Source organism: Ahaetulla prasina, chromosome 2 (genome assembly GCF_028640845.1).
Source record: "Ahaetulla prasina isolate Xishuangbanna chromosome 2, ASM2864084v1, whole genome shotgun sequence".
In the NCBI taxonomy this organism is placed as follows: Eukaryota; Metazoa; Chordata; class Lepidosauria; order Squamata; family Colubridae; genus Ahaetulla; species Ahaetulla prasina.
This window is the reverse complement of record NC_080540.1, coordinates 275,830,556-275,846,226: the sequence shown is the minus strand read 5'-3', so window position 1 is coordinate 275,846,226 and position 15,671 is coordinate 275,830,556. Positions and strand designations below refer to the sequence as shown.

General features: G+C 40.6%; 1 long non-coding RNA gene across 1 annotated transcript in view; it reads left to right on the top strand.

Annotated features, from left to right (window-relative positions):
- The window catches only part of LOC131191519 (uncharacterized), a 58,348-nt gene that overhangs the window by 18,532 nt on the left and 24,145 nt on the right, over positions 1-15,671 (top strand). The window lies entirely within an intron of this gene.

Genomic DNA, 15,671 nt, shown 5'->3' with positions numbered 1-15,671 from the left:
CAAAGAAGATGAGAATATCATCTCCAGAGCGGATGAAATTCAAATCTGCACATGTTTTCTTCAGTCCTTCATTCCTTAGTCCTGACTTCAGATTAAAGCCAAGTAGGCACTGGCCTAGTGCACTGGAATGTGTGGATAACCTTGGAGGATAGAGGACAAAGATGCATAGAAACTGAATAAATAAAACAGGATTCCTAATGGGGGAGTACATCACTGGAGGTGTTTACTGGACTAATTAGCTGACTCCACCTCCCCCTTGCATTTTCTGCTCCCCTCTGCCCATCTTCTTTAATTTCATATTATTGTATTGCCATTGTTTATTTCCATTGTTTTATTCGTTTGCGTTTGTTGTGTTTACATTTTTAATGGTTTCCCCCCCCCCCGTTTTATTGTTGCAAGCTGCCCAGGGTAGCCTTGCTCTGATGGCAGTGGTGGGGTTCTACCGGTTCACCCTGATTCACACGAACCAGTAGCGGCAGTGGTGGGAGGCTCCACCCACCCGCCCAGACGTCATCATGGACAGAAGCAATGCACACACGCGATCACGGTTGCAAACTGGTAGCGAAGGTAAGTGGAACCACTATCTGATGGGAGCAAATAAATTTAACCAATCAACCGACTTAGGAAATACTTAGGAAATAATTAGATAAGAGGGGGAGGTGCCCCCAATAGATTAACAGTCAGGGGAAGAAACTTAGAAAGGATCCACCTTAATAGACTCAGTCATTAAAGGTAGAGATGGAAATGTTGTACCTTCAGACTTGTACAATTCTGTTCATGTAGCCTCAGAAGAAAGTTCATCTAGATGTATATCTTTTCTGATTTTCCCAGGAGGGTTATCATCAATCTTGCGAGTCTGAAGGTTCAAACTTCCTTCTACCACTTTTAACCACCAGTCAATTAGGACAGGGACTTCCTAAATTATTTCCTCTGACACTTCATCCATTGGGAGCTCTCCCCTCTCTTGTGCCAATTCGGAGGTGTCACCACTGCTACCTGTCCTTCCAAATCATCCTAAAAATGCATTGGGGAGAGGTGGCACCATCAGTCAGTATGATCAAATAGGGGATCCTCTTACCCTTGATTTGGTACTTATCTGCCTATGATTCATCCATAACAAAGTTAAAGTTAACTTTGAGTGAAATCAGAGTGGCTTCTAAAAACAGTACGTGCTTTGAAATTGAGCTGTAGGACTGAAAATGGGACTCAGTTTAAGTCGTGAACCTGCTTCGCAAAAATCACAGGTAAACCACATCATACCAATATGCAACCCTAAATAATACTAGAAATCCGTGAATGTGATTTGTAATAATACATACATATCAATTTTGGGATAGAGATTTAACATTATAAATCAGAACAACAAAGGCTTTAAAGAAAATGTTTCACTTTATTTTCAATGAGATTTGGCTTTCCAAGTCCATTTCTCTTGGAAAAATTAGCTACCAGGTCTTATTGTAAATATCCTTCTTTGGAAAGCTTTCATCTGCTGCTCTTTATGAAAGAAACTATTTGTCAGTCAGGAAATAGCATAATAGTTCATGAATTTATATTCTTGTTTAATACTGGGGCCAGAGATCGATCAGTTATTTTTGTTTTATGTGTTGTAATTACCTATGCTCTGCAACTGCCTCACAGTCGGCACCTTAATTATTATTCAATATCTTTTTATGGTTATAGCAACCATTAGTAGGTATTTTATTTAGTGTGTACCTAAGTAAAAAAATGGAAAATTTCAATATAAATCAATGATTTAAATTGGCCTGTTCCCCGCCTCCCATACCTTTTTTTCCTCTAGTCAATTTCTCTGCAACAATTTCAATTGCTATAATTTAAATAAACACATCTGGTAAGCTGGCTCTGCTTCTTGAGATCTTCTCCAGAAGCAGAAATTTAGGACTGATAGTCAATCTCTTAAGAGTCACATCCTGGATTGTTGCCAGTTGTTTAACAGGCATCAATTTAGAATAGAATAGAATTTTTATTGGCCAAGAAAAGATACCTTTTTTCATCGAGGTACAACATTTACAACAGAAATGATGGTCATAGGGTACAAAATTAACACTTAATGATACAACACTTAATGATAATCATAGGGTACAAATAAGCAATCAGGAATAATCAATATCAATATAAATTATAAGGATTACCAGCAACAAAGTTACAGTCACAGTCATAAGTGGAAAGAGATTGGTGATGGGAACGATGAGAAGATTAATAGTAGTGCAGATTTAGTAAATAGTTAGTGTTGAGGGAATTATTTGTTTAGCAGTGTGATGGCCTTCGGGAAAAAACTCTTCTTGTGTCTAGTTGTTCTGGTGCGCAGTGCTCTATAGTGTCATTTTGAGGGTAGGAGTTGAAACAGTTTATGTCCAGGATGTGAGGATGTGAGGGATCAGTAAAAATCTTCCATTGTCTCTATAAGAGGTCAAGCGACATGCTAAAAGTCTCCTTGCTAAGCATGTGGAGTGGAGAAAAGCATCTTTTGGATCAGGTACCAGTCACAATGGGGAATATGTCAGGAGATGTAGTTCAGGAGTTTTACAATGCCAGAGACTGCTCCTATCATCCTTATGGTTTTTTAAGAGCTGAAAACTGCAGTGTTCTGCAGCTGCCAAAAAAGCCAACAAAGTTCTAGGCTGCATAAACAGAGGGATAGAATCAAGATCACATGAAGTGTTAATATCACTTTATAATGTCTTGGTAAGGCCACACTTGGAATACTGCATCCATTTTTGATTGCCACAATGTAAAAAAGATGTTGAGACTCTAGAAAGAGTGCAGAGAAGAGCAAAAAAATATAATATGGGGACTGGAGGCTAAAACATATAAAAAACTGTTGCTGGAACTGGGTATGTCTAGTTTAATGAAAAAAAGAAGAAGACATGATAGCAGTGTTCCAATATCTCAGGGGCTGCCACAAAGAAGAGGGAGTCAACCTATTCTCCAAAGCACCGGAGGCCAGGATAAGAAGCAATGGGAGGAAACTAATCAAGGAGAGAAGCAACCTAGAACTAAGGAGAATTTTCCTGACAGTTAGAATAATTAATTAGTGGAACAACTTGCCTCCACAAGTTGTGAATGCTTCAAAACTGGAAGTTTTTAATAAGAGATTGGATAACCATTTGTTTGAAGTGGTGTAGGGTTTCCTGCCTAAGGAGGGAGTTGGACTAGAAGATCTCCAAGGTCCCTTCCAACTCTGTTATTCTAAAAAAGACACTCTCATCCATACTGACTTGGCTGATCCAATGTAATTTTGGTCTTCACTGTGAGTCATGCTTCATGTTACTGCCTCTCCACTTGCAATGAAGTGAAGATACCCATAGCTTCAACCCAGAGCAACATGCCTCATTATTATTCTCTGTGTTGACCTTAATTGGAAATTGATTCTTCTGCAAGACTATAAGCAATAAAAACAGAAATAAATATATTGCACATTTTACGATTCCCTAAATGATCATTTTCATGATTTCACATGAAAAACTTAGGAATAGAATTGTCTCCTAGAACCCTATTCAATAAAAGCAACAGAGTATCAATGCAGAGTAAAAAAAAAAGAAAAGTGAGATTTCACTTTTAAAAGGGAAAAATAAATACCTTGCTGCCTTGGCCGGAAGAATAAATGAAGCAACACTTAGTGATTTGAGTGGTATGAGGAATTGCAGTGGCTTTAGCCAAGATTTTGGAAATGATACATCAGCTTGACTTTTTTTAATGTCTTTCCTTTAAGTTTTAGGAAGAGCATGTTTTCAGGCTATAAAGAAACTATTTCTTTCAGAAATATAACAAAGTCTTCTGCAAGTTGAGCTAACACCATTTGTTCTGCAAGCTGAGCTAACACCATTTGTTTCCTATGGAAATAGAAAGATTTAGTTCGCTGGGTCTAAAGTTTAGAAGATTATAGTGCTTAGGACAGGATTCCCCAAGTTCCAGTTGGCATGGCAACAACCCGACCACACAAACAAGCAGAACCCCGTCCGTGGGATGCAGGCAGCACACAAAACCATGCCCTCTCCGGTCCGTAGAAAAATCTTTCTCCATGGAACTGGTCCTTGCTGCCCAATAGATTGGGGGCCACCGGCTTAGAAGATCCTAAGGTTTAGCAGATTCTATTATTATTATTTATTATTTATTCACATTTTTATACCGCCCTTCTCCGAAGACTCAGGGCGGTGTACAGCAAGTAAAACGACAATAATCCAAAAACAATTTAAAATACCATAACAAAATTAAAAATATAATTAAACCGCTGTATACTTAAAAATATTAGATAAAAATTACAAAAGATAAAAAACCCTGTTAAGAAACCCGCTAAAATCCCCAAATATTAAAATCAATCAATCAGGCCAGCCCCGCTTGGTGAAAGAAGAAAGTCTTGAGCTCGCATTTAAAGGTCCGAAGATCAGGGAGAAGACGGAGTCCCACCGGCAACTCATTTCACAGAGCTGGGGCCCCCACGGAGAACGCTCTTCCCCTGGGGGTTGCCAGCTGACATTGGTTGGCCGACGGCACCCTAAGGAGGCCCTCCCTGTGAGAGCGCACTGGACGCACCGGACAATGGGAGGGAACTGGCGGCAGCAGGCGGTCCCGTAAATATCCCGGTCCGATGCCATGGAGCGCTTTAAAGGTGATAACCAACACCGGAAGACCACTGGCAACCAATGCAGCCCGCGCAGGAGAGGTGTTACATGGGAGCTACGAGAAGCTCCCTCAATCCCCCGCGTGGCCGCATTCTGTACCAGTTGGAGTCTCCGGATGCTCTTCAAGGGGAGCCCCATGTAGAGAGCATTGCAGTAATCCAGACGGGAAGTGACGAGGGCATGAGTGACTGTGCATAACGATGTGCATAATGCTGGAAAAGATGGAAGAAAAGAGAAAAAGGAGACAACTAGCAATAAGATGGTTGGATCCAGTTAGACTGGCAACGAGTGCACCTTTGGATGACCTGAAGGGCCAGGCTCATGACAAATCATCACAGAGAAAATCAATTTGGTCGCTAAGAATCAATAACGATTTGAAGGCACATCATCACAATCTCTTGGGATAGTTTTGCAGCTTCCTTTCTAGTTTACAGCCCAAGAATTATGAATAGTTTCCTGTCCCAGTACTAATCAGTTCTGATCCAATTCAAGATCAGCTAAGATTGGCTAAGTCCTTCTGCCTTCTGGGGCAATAAATAATAGAAATAGATAATTAAAATACATTTTTATTTAAAAAGCTTTAAAAAGCTGGTATATCTATTTAATTGTTCAAAATGTAGCCTAGGGCATGTGTTACAGGTAATATCTGATATTGCAATTTTATTATTTCTATCTAAAAGCTGTAGTGTGAATATTATAGACTGGTAGCCTCTGTCAGCAGTTGAAAGGTTAATGGCGGTGACTGGAAATCCCTCTTCCAAGTTCAGTAGATTTCTATGAACAGTTTACGTAGGTGGGTCTAAAACAACCATGTTGTTCTACCTCTTTTGTTCTTTTATTCTATGGGCAGATAAAAAGAAATATCCTCCCTTTATTTTCATGTGACTTTTTTATTTAAAATTTTTGTTTTTAGTTCCCTGCAAAGTGAACTAATTTAAAATCAAATAATTTATATTCTCTGATTTAATCCCCAAGAGTATTTGTCTGAAGAACCAATTTACAATATTTCCCATTTAAGATGCTGAAATGAGCTTTCTTGAACAAACATGGATATCCAGAAACAATTTAAGAATGCAGTATTTTCCTCTACACCGAGTAGAGTTTTCAGTCACCGGTCCTGAAAAGAATATGACCCTAGCTTAGAACATCTGTAGCTGTATCCTCAGGGTGTCTGACACTCTGGATTTATTTGGAACAACATTTCCCAGAATTCCCAATTAGCAATGATTATACGGGTTGTGAGTTTAGGGAACAATAGTCCTGACATATTGAGTGGGTGCCAGGGGTGTCCACAGAGTATGGTGAAAAAAAGTCAGGATGGCAGCGGCAACAGTGTGATCAAAGCTCCGATTGTAGTCACCATCTTGACTTTTCTTTAACCTCGAGGACACCCCTGGAGGGTGCCAAGCTGGAAGAACTGGCCAGCAGACCAATTATTATCAGAGAGCAAAATGATTTTTCTCAATTTTAGAAATCCTTGCACTTATGAAATGCTCCTTCTTGAGCTCCCTAAATGTTCAATGGCAGTGTAATCTGAATTTTGAACTTTTATTCTTTTTTTTTTTTTCCGCTTACAAAGCAAGACTCAAAAAAATAAAAGGCCACAGGGTACTTTTCTCCGGTAGCCACACAGCAAAGTTATTTGCCTGCAGTTGCCTGCCACTCAGGTATGAAGACAGGCTGTCATTTCCTGCACCCCACTGCCCCTTACTGTCTTGCTCCAATTTTTTCAAGCCCTACAGCATTATTGTTTGATGTGTCTGGTGGAGGAATTAAAGTAGATGAAGATTGAGGATACCACTCCCTTAGGTAATATGTATTCTGATTCCCTCCAGCTATCTGGCTGACGATGCCTCTCTCCTCATCCCAGCCCCATTCCCTGTCTTGAGATGGGGGAATAATTAAAAGTCCCCTAAATTAGGTGTGGCAGAGATGGATGTGCAGCTGAGATCTAGAAAGGTGTACAAACTAGTTAAGTTTGGGGGTGGGTGGGTGTTTATATGGAGCAAGTTAACTGCATGCACAATTCAGCAAAAAGGAAAAAAAGAACAAGATAACTCCTGTTTTTGATAATTATGAAATGATCTTTAATATATTTTTGCATTTCTTCCAATGAAACTCAAAGCTAGGACAAATGGAATAAAAAGCAAAATGTGGTAGACTTGAATAGTTAGGCATTCTGGTTGCCTGAAATGTGTCCTCTAATGGTCAAAAAGTGCTATTTCTATTTTGACAAAAGGGAGTCTATATCCAGAGCTTTTTCTCTCTCTCTTAATAAGTAGGTCCCTCTTTTTTTCAATTCATTGGAATTTCTGGTATCCACAGAAGTTAACATTTGAATCCTTTGCTTGATATGGAAAATTATTTAAATGGTGGGATCTCTGTGTTGCTGTTGATTTTGTTTGTCAAGTTTTCAAGGGGATAAAATAGAATAGAATAGAATAGAATAGAATTTTTATTGGCCAAGTGTGATTGGACACACAAGGAATTTGTCTTGGTGCATATGCTCTCAGTGTACATAAAAGAAAAGATACCTTCATCAAGGTACAACACTTACAACACTTAATGATAGTCATAGGTGTTCTGTCCCCCCCCCAACCACAACCAAGAAGACACGCGAGCTGACTATATTTACCAGCAATTTATTCCTACGACAAATATCAGTTCTGGCAACAAACCTGCGATTGCCAGCCAAGTTCTCTTATCTCCTCAGAAGCCAGTGTAACTGCAGTTCGTTGCTGGAGCAACCAAGAGTTCAGAAATAAACAGAAATCCAGAAGCCAAATTCTTAGTCTTGAAATATTGCAGCCAAAGTTTCCAAGAGTCAGTTTTTGTCCGTCACAAGAAGCTATAGAGCAACTCCTCCTGCTTTTATACCCTGTGAGGTGTGGCTCCATGACTCAGCATCTCTAAGCCTGCCCCACTCCTTCTTTTGTTGTTCCCGCCTCTCCTTTCCGCGATGCCTGGGATTTAACCAGGACTGATTATCAGCAGCTGGGTCTTGAGGCATTGCCTGGGAGGGGGAAGGTGCAGGAGAAAGAGGCCTCGTCATCTCCTCCACCTGGCCTGCCTCTGGAGTGGAGCCAGAGAGGAAGGTCCTGCAGAGGGAAGCCCTGTCGGCTCTTCCGCCTCACTCTCTGAGTCACTCTCTGCCAAGAGGCCAGGCTCAGGAGCCGAAGACACAACAATAGGGTACAATTAAGCAATCAGGAAACAATATCAGTATAAATCGTAAGGATACAAGCAACAAAATTACAGTCATAAGTGGAAGGAGATGGGTGATGGGAATGATGAGAAGATTAATAGTAGTGCAGATTTAGTAAATAGTTTGACAGTGTTGAGGGAATTATTGTTTAGCAGAGTGATGGCATTCAGGAAAAAACTGTTCTTATGTCTAGTTGTTCTGGTATGCAGTGCTCTATAGCATCGTTTTGAGGGTAGGAGTTGAAACAGTTTCTGTCCAGGATGTAAGGTGTCTGTAAATATTTTCACAGCCCTCTTTTTGATTAGTGCAGTATACAGGTCCTCAATGGAAGGCAGGTTGGTAGCCATTGTTTTTTCTGCAGTTCTAATTATCCTCTGAAGTCTGTGTCTTTCTTGTTGGGTTGCAGAACTGAACCAGACAGTTATAGAGGTGCAAATGACAGACTCAATAATTCCTCTGTAGAACTGGATCAGCAGCTCCTTGGGCAGTTTGAGCTTTCTGAGTTGGCACAGAAAGAAGATTCTTTGTTGTCCTTTTTTGATGAAGTTTTTGATGTTGGCTGTCCATTTTAGATCCTGCGAAATGGTAGAACCTAGAAATTTGAAGGTCTCTACTGTTGATACTGTGTTGTCTAGTATTGTGAGAGGTGGAAGTATGGAAAGATTTCTCCTAAAGTCTACCACAATTTCTATGGTTTTGAGTATGTTCAGTTCCAGATTATTCTGGTCGCACCACGAGGCTAGTCGTTCAACCTCCCGTCTGTATGCGGATTCATCATTGTCTCAAATGAGACCAATCACTGCTGTGTCATCTGTGAACTTCAGTAGTTTGATAGATGGATAGATGCAGTCACTGGTATACAGAGGGAAGAGAAGTAGGGAGAGCACACAGCCTTGGAGGGGCCCTATGCTAATTGTTCAGGTATCTGATGTATTGTAATATGTAATAATGGTACATTGTATATTATATGCATATAATAATGGTGCATTATTATATCATATGTAATAATGGTGCATTGTAACTCTGTTTTTCTAACCTGGTATGGCTGCAGAAGGCGGCTTTAGGAAATGGTAATTTTGAAAGACCTTTTAAAAATAATTCATTGTCTATAGTTTAGGATTTTAAATTCTCAAAAAAAAGAGAGGTTTCTTTTAAACCACATTTCTCTTAATATATCCTAATGCATATACATTTATCTAACAATAGGCTGAATGATAATCTGAGGAAATGATTTGGTTTTCATGGACAGGTGACCACTTGGGGTTTTCAGTGTCACCTGATGTCTGCAAGCATAAAAAGTTGTTCCTTAGATGCACAACAAGGAGCAAATAGTCCCAGTGGCTTTCAAATTTTCATACGGACATTTTGGTCTGGATGATCTCTGGATTAAAGCCTTGCTTGCTTCTAGATGCTTTTCCAGTTCTTGGGAGAGTTTGTTCATTTTCTGAGAGAAGGAAATTAACCAATTAAAGCAAAAATAGCAAAATACTCTGTAATAAACCAAACATAGTCTAGAATAGAGTCTATTTCTGAGCCAAATGATACTACTAATAACAGATAATTTCTTGGCAATATTGCATCTATTCGAACTCTTTTTCCGCAAGAGTTACAAACTGTCCTTGGGAGTTATTTCTCTTGAAAAATGACAACAGTGTCCAAATTTACAACCTAATCTGAAAATGAAGCTGAGAAAATCTAATCTAATCCATTCCCCCATAATTGTGAATCTATCAGAATGAAATCTATCTCGTCTGGATTACTGCAATGCTCTCTACATGGGGCTCCCCTTGAGGAGCACCCGGAGGCTCCAGTTAGTCCAGAATGCAGCTGCGCGGGTGATAGAGGGAGCCCCTCGTGGCTCCCATGTGACACCTCTCCTGCGCAGACTGCACTGGCTACCTGTGGCCTTCCGGGTGCGCTTCAAGGTTCTGGTAATTATCTTCAAAGCGCTCCATGGCATAGGGCCGGGTTACTTACGGGACCGTCTGCTGCCACCGATTGCCTCTCACCGACCCGTGCGCTCTCACAGGGAAGGACTCCTCAGGGTGCCGTCGGCCAGGCAGTGCTGACTGGCGACACCCAGGGGAAGGGCCTTTTCTGTGGGGGCTCCCACCCTCTGGAATGAACTTCCCCCAGGACTTCGCCAACTTCCTGACCTTCGAACCTTTCGCCGCGAGCTTAAGAGACATCTATTTATTTGCGCAGGACTGGACTAGAATTTTAAATTTTGAATTTGGTTTTAACGGGGTTTTATTATTTTTATTGCTATTTTTAAATATTCAGCCTTATTTAATAAGTTTTTTAATTGATGTTTTATTCTGTATTTATATGTATGTTTTTTTACCAGGCTGTACACCGCCCTGAGTCCCTTGGGAGATAGGGCGGTATAAAAATGTGAATAAATAAATAAAATGGGCCATGGGGGAGTCGTGCATGCGTATGCGGGGGAGGGGGGAGCGTGAGGGCATCACACACACACGCATGTGGGGGCAGGGTAGATGGGGGGATATTGCATTATGGGTGTGGGCACAGCGCATGCTATCCTCCCACACTCCCCCTGCTTTTGGCAAGCAATGGCAAAAAGGTTAGCCATCACTGGCCTAGGACCTTCAAGAAAAGGGAAAAAACATTTCAGGATAGTTGTCTGCTTGATTTTTCAATTTTGTAATAAATTTTTTAAAAAAGCACATTGAAATTCCTGAAGTGCTAATAAGTTCCTGATCAAAGTCTGCTGAATATAATGTATGCTCTTGCAATTAAGTAGATATTGGTTTTGCCCAGGGTCAAAAGTCCTGTGTACATTTGTGTTCACAAAAGCATTTTTCACATTTAGTTTGAATTGACTTAACTTTTCTGGGCAGAGTTTTATTTATTTATTTATTTATTAATTAAACTTTTATACCGCCCTTCTCCCGAAGGACTCAGGGCGGTGTACAGCCAAGATAAAAAGCAATAAGTATACAAAGTTAAAAATCAATTTAAAATACCTATTCAATAGTGGCCGAATTAAAACCATCAAATTGACCAACCTAAAATACCCCATATAAAATTACAGAAGATTTAAAAATTAAAAATTTAAAATTTAGAAATTTAAAAAATCTAAAAAATCAGTCCAGTCCCGCTTGAATGAATAAATGAGTTTTTAATTCCCGACGAAAGGTCCGAAGGTCAGATATTTGGCGCAAACCGGGGGGAAGGTCGTTCCAGAGAGTAGGTGCTCCAACAAAGAAGGCCCTTCCCCTGGGGGCCGCCAGCCGGCATTGCTTGGCGGACGGCACCCTGAGAAGACCCTCTCTGTGAGAGCGTACGGGTCGATGGGAGGCATAAGGTAACAGCAGGCGGTCCCGTAAGTACCCGGGCCCTAAGCCATGGAGCGCTTTAAAGGTGGTAACCAGAACCTTGAAGCGCACCCGAAAGACCACAGGTAGCCAGTGCAGACTGCGCACTGTGTTACCCGGGAGCAACGTGGTGCTCCCTCAATCACCCGCGCAGCTGTATTCTGGACTAGCTGAAGTCTCCGGGTGCACCTCAGGGGTAGCCCCATGTAGAGAGCATTGCAATAATCCAGGCGAGAAGTGACGAGAGCATGAGTGACCGTGCATAAGGCATCCCGGTCCAGAAAGGGGCGCAACTGGCGAACCAGGCGAACCTGGTAAAAAGCTCTCCTGGAGGCGGCCGCCACATGGTCTTCAAATGACAGCCGTCCATCCAGGAGAACGCCCAAGTTGCGCACCCTTTCCGTCGGGGCCAATGACTCACCCCCAACAGTCAGCTGCGGTTGCAGCTGACTGTACCGAGATGCCGGCATCCACAGCCACTCCGTCTTGGATGGATTGAGTCTGAGTCTGTTTCTCCCCATCCAGACCCGTACGGCCTCCAGACAACGGGACAGCACTTCGACAGCTTCGCTGGGGTGGCCTGGGGTGGAAAAGTACAGCTGAGTATCATCAGCGTACAGATGATAGCTCACCCCAAAGCCACTGATGACCTCGCCCAACGGCTTCATATAGATGTTGAACAGGAGAGGCGAGAGAATCGACCCCTGCGGCACCCCACAAGTGAGGTGCCTCGCGGTCGATCTCTGCCCTCCTGTCAACACCGTCTGCGACCGGTCAGAGAGGTAGGAGGAGAACCACCGATAAACGGTGCCTCCCACTCCCAACCCCTCCAACCGGCGCAGCAAGATACCATGGTCGATGGTATCAAAAGCCGATGAGAGATCTAACAGGACCAAGGCAGAGGAGCAACCCCTGTCCCTGGCCCTCCAGAGGTCATCCACCAACGCGACCAAAGCTGTCTCTGTGCTATGCCCGGGCCATTCAGCTAGTCCAGAATTATCACTAAAAAGCATTAGGAAAGCCATTATCTTCCTACCTAACTTATATACATTATGGATCACAACCACAATCTGATTGTTGTTAGAAGATTAACTGATTGACTGATAATAGATTTCCTACATCTAATTGCAGTGTCACTGCCCAATCAGACCTGAAGACATTCATCTTTTTGAATTCTTTTTAACTCATTGTACAACATTTTATATCCTTAATATTTATATCTCACTTGCCTGGTTCTTCTGCAACCTAAGTTTTCATAATTCTAATTAATTTAGTTACGTTCACAAGTAGGTTTACTTCATTGCTCACTCCGAGGGGTAAACTGTAACATATTCTGTAATTTCATAGCTGACAGACTTGTATTCTTAATAGTATTAAAAAGTTTAAAAGTCCCTTTTAGCTATCTGGAAAAACTACCAGTTTTAGTTACAAGTTGCATATTTTTGCCTTACATACCCTGTCACATTTGAGCTTCACATATTTTAAAGGATGAAATCATGGCAGCAGCTATATTCTGAAGAATACGCTATGCAAAAATAATTGCTGACTATAGAAGGAATTGGAAAGAAGAGATCTCAATCACAAAACATCTTGTTTGTTACAGGCTGTCACGCGCCTTATCCCTCATGGCTGAGGGATTTCTTAATGACAAGCGATCTCTGAGAAGAGCAGGACAATTGATTCAAGAATTCACGTAGGGATGTGAAGAAGGAAGTATAATATGCAGACAAGGTTTAATAAATCATCTCCGCGCTCTTTATAAATCATCCCAAGTACTCAAAAAGAGCACACGCAGCATTAAATAGGATGTTGCCACAAGTCCGTCAGGATATGTGTTTGTAGCTTATCTGTACCTACATTTAATACGTTCCACTACCAATAAATTAGAAAGTTGTAATAAAGAAGCACAAACCTGCCTGCCTTATTAAAAATAAAAAAAGAAAGGGATGCTCTGACTGATTTGATTGAAGTATCTCCATCTCAGAGATGCTCATTACCCTGAGATGACACGACCAACCTTTTTTCCCCCCTACAGAGAATCAAATCAAGCACAGTTGTTTTTATAGCAAAGCAAACTTTTTTTTAGATTCTTAGAATTGTATTCCACAAAGTTGGTTCAATTTAGATAAGAAGACACTGCTTGCACTTCCTTTTGCCAGTCTGGATGTCTTATGTTCTAACTTTTTATACTTGAGTTAAACCGGGCAGAGTTCTGGGTTCGGTATAAAATACAAAACAAGCTCTGCAACTCTATTCCATGGTAGGCTAGTTGCCAGAGTGAGACGATTTTTCAGGTAATCTCTGATGTCAAAAATAAACAGAAAAGGCAAATGCTGTGGGCAAATGTGGCTAAACAATGCCTGCAGCATGTTTTTTTTGTCTTGGCTAACCCCAGCAAACTTCTGCACCTGTTCTGCCTAAAAGCTAAAACAGAACAACTGGACAGATCATCGTGTCCTCTTCCTTGTACTGCAGAGTCAAGGCATGTAATGAACTGATTGCGTGCCATTTCTCTGCCTCTGTCTCACTTTCATGAGACAAAGTAAGAAAAGAACTCCCCGCATCCATACAAGAGTATCTTAAAGAGTGCAAGAATTTTGGGTTCAACAATAAACAGAGAATGCCTTTTCTTCATCACATCCTCTTAATCCACCAGCACCCAAGCAGAGATAAATGCAGATTTATAAAGAAATGAGTACATTTTCTTTCTTTCTTTCTTTCTTTCTTTCTTTCTTTCTTTCTTTCTTTCTTTCTTCCTTCCTTCCTTCCTTCCTTCCTTCCTTCCTTCCTTCCTTCCTTCCTTCCTTCCTTCTTTTTTCTTTCTTTTTATGGATCATTCAAATTCATCACAACTCTGAGCACCCTGCATTTATTCTAGTTTTTTTAAATTTCAAAACCAGTCTGTATCTGAGGATGGCTCTGATGAAATCAACAGCCATTTTTTGTTGTTGCAGGAAGCAATGTACAATTTACCAGGAGATGATATTACAACTGTGATATGAGAATACCTACATCTGACCATCTGACTTCATTTTTGCTACTGTCTCACAAATTTTCAAGGGTTCTTCAATCTTAAGAATTCAGCTGGATCACAGTCATGAATTGACTTGCCAGATCACCCTATTGGATGCTGCCTTGTTTTGCTTCCCTATTTATATACTGAAACTGGGATTCCTGTAACCTTTAACTGGGCAAAACAATGCACACTCTAAAACAAAACCTTTTGAAGCAAGATACCTTAAATGAGCTAACTTACAGAATGCATCCAAAATCCAAGACCTATGACTCCATGGAATTGAAATCAGTAAATTTTATAAAACATTTTATGACATAAATAGCAACAGCACTTAGACTTATATACCACTTCACAGTACTTTACAGCCCTAAGCAGTAAAGTAAAAAATGCTTTTAAAAGTAAAAAAAAAAGGCTCTGATGATCGTGTGGCTCAGCTGGGCATGGGTGGGGTGGGGAGAGGGATTTTTGCTACCTGTTCTCTGAATCACCTGCTGCCATCGCTACCGGATTGGCCGATCCAGTCCGAACTGGGAGCATTTCACCGTCTTAAAGTTGCCAAGGTTGGGAAAACCTGGATTAAGGTCTTGGACTAGCACTGGAAAGTTTCTAGTTCATGTTCACTCTCATCCATGGAGGCTCATTGAGTGACTATGACCCAGTCATTCTTTATGAATTCAGTCCTACCTACCTCACAGGATGGTTGTTGGAAAAAAAGGAAGCACTATGCTTCAAGTCCCAAAAGAAAAATAGGATATGACGAACACCAGTGGAAGTTTTCATCCACTTGCTGGACTTTTAAAAAATATTTTTCGTAGGTGAGTGAATTTTGTTATTGCATGGAACAGATGCTTGATTCTTCTTTGCAGTTGTTTTGTTTATCCCTACATTGAGTGATTTGTCAGAAAGTGAAAACAGAGCTGATACATGAAATAGAAGAATATTGAAGAAAAGCTGAAAATAAAAGCTGAAATATAGCCAGGGCCATAAACGAATGCACATTCCTATCTGACAGATATTGCATTTGGATCAAATCATAATATCTAATAATACTGTTTTGCAATCTGTTGATACTTTTGTTTTTTACACTAGTGACATGTTTTTAGTTATTTATTTAGCTACATTCAGATTAATCAGCTCCCCTTTTGTCCAATTGATTTCAGTTAGAAAAGAGAACTGCTAATTTGAGCCTGAACCCAATCTTGTATTCTTTGATTTGTGTTTATTTAATAGTATTAGAATTAATAGCTTCAGCTTGCCAAGAAATAACATATTGTATATTTAATGTATAGTATATTTCCCTTACTCAGATACACATTTTTATTTTATTTATGTTTATTTATTTTATTTAAATATGAGCCCTTGAAAAATAATTGTATATTTAAAATTGTAATTAGTTGTCAACTTTTAAACTAAGCTGTGTTCTGATCAATTCCCAATTACATACAACTGTTGTTCATATCCTGCACCACAGA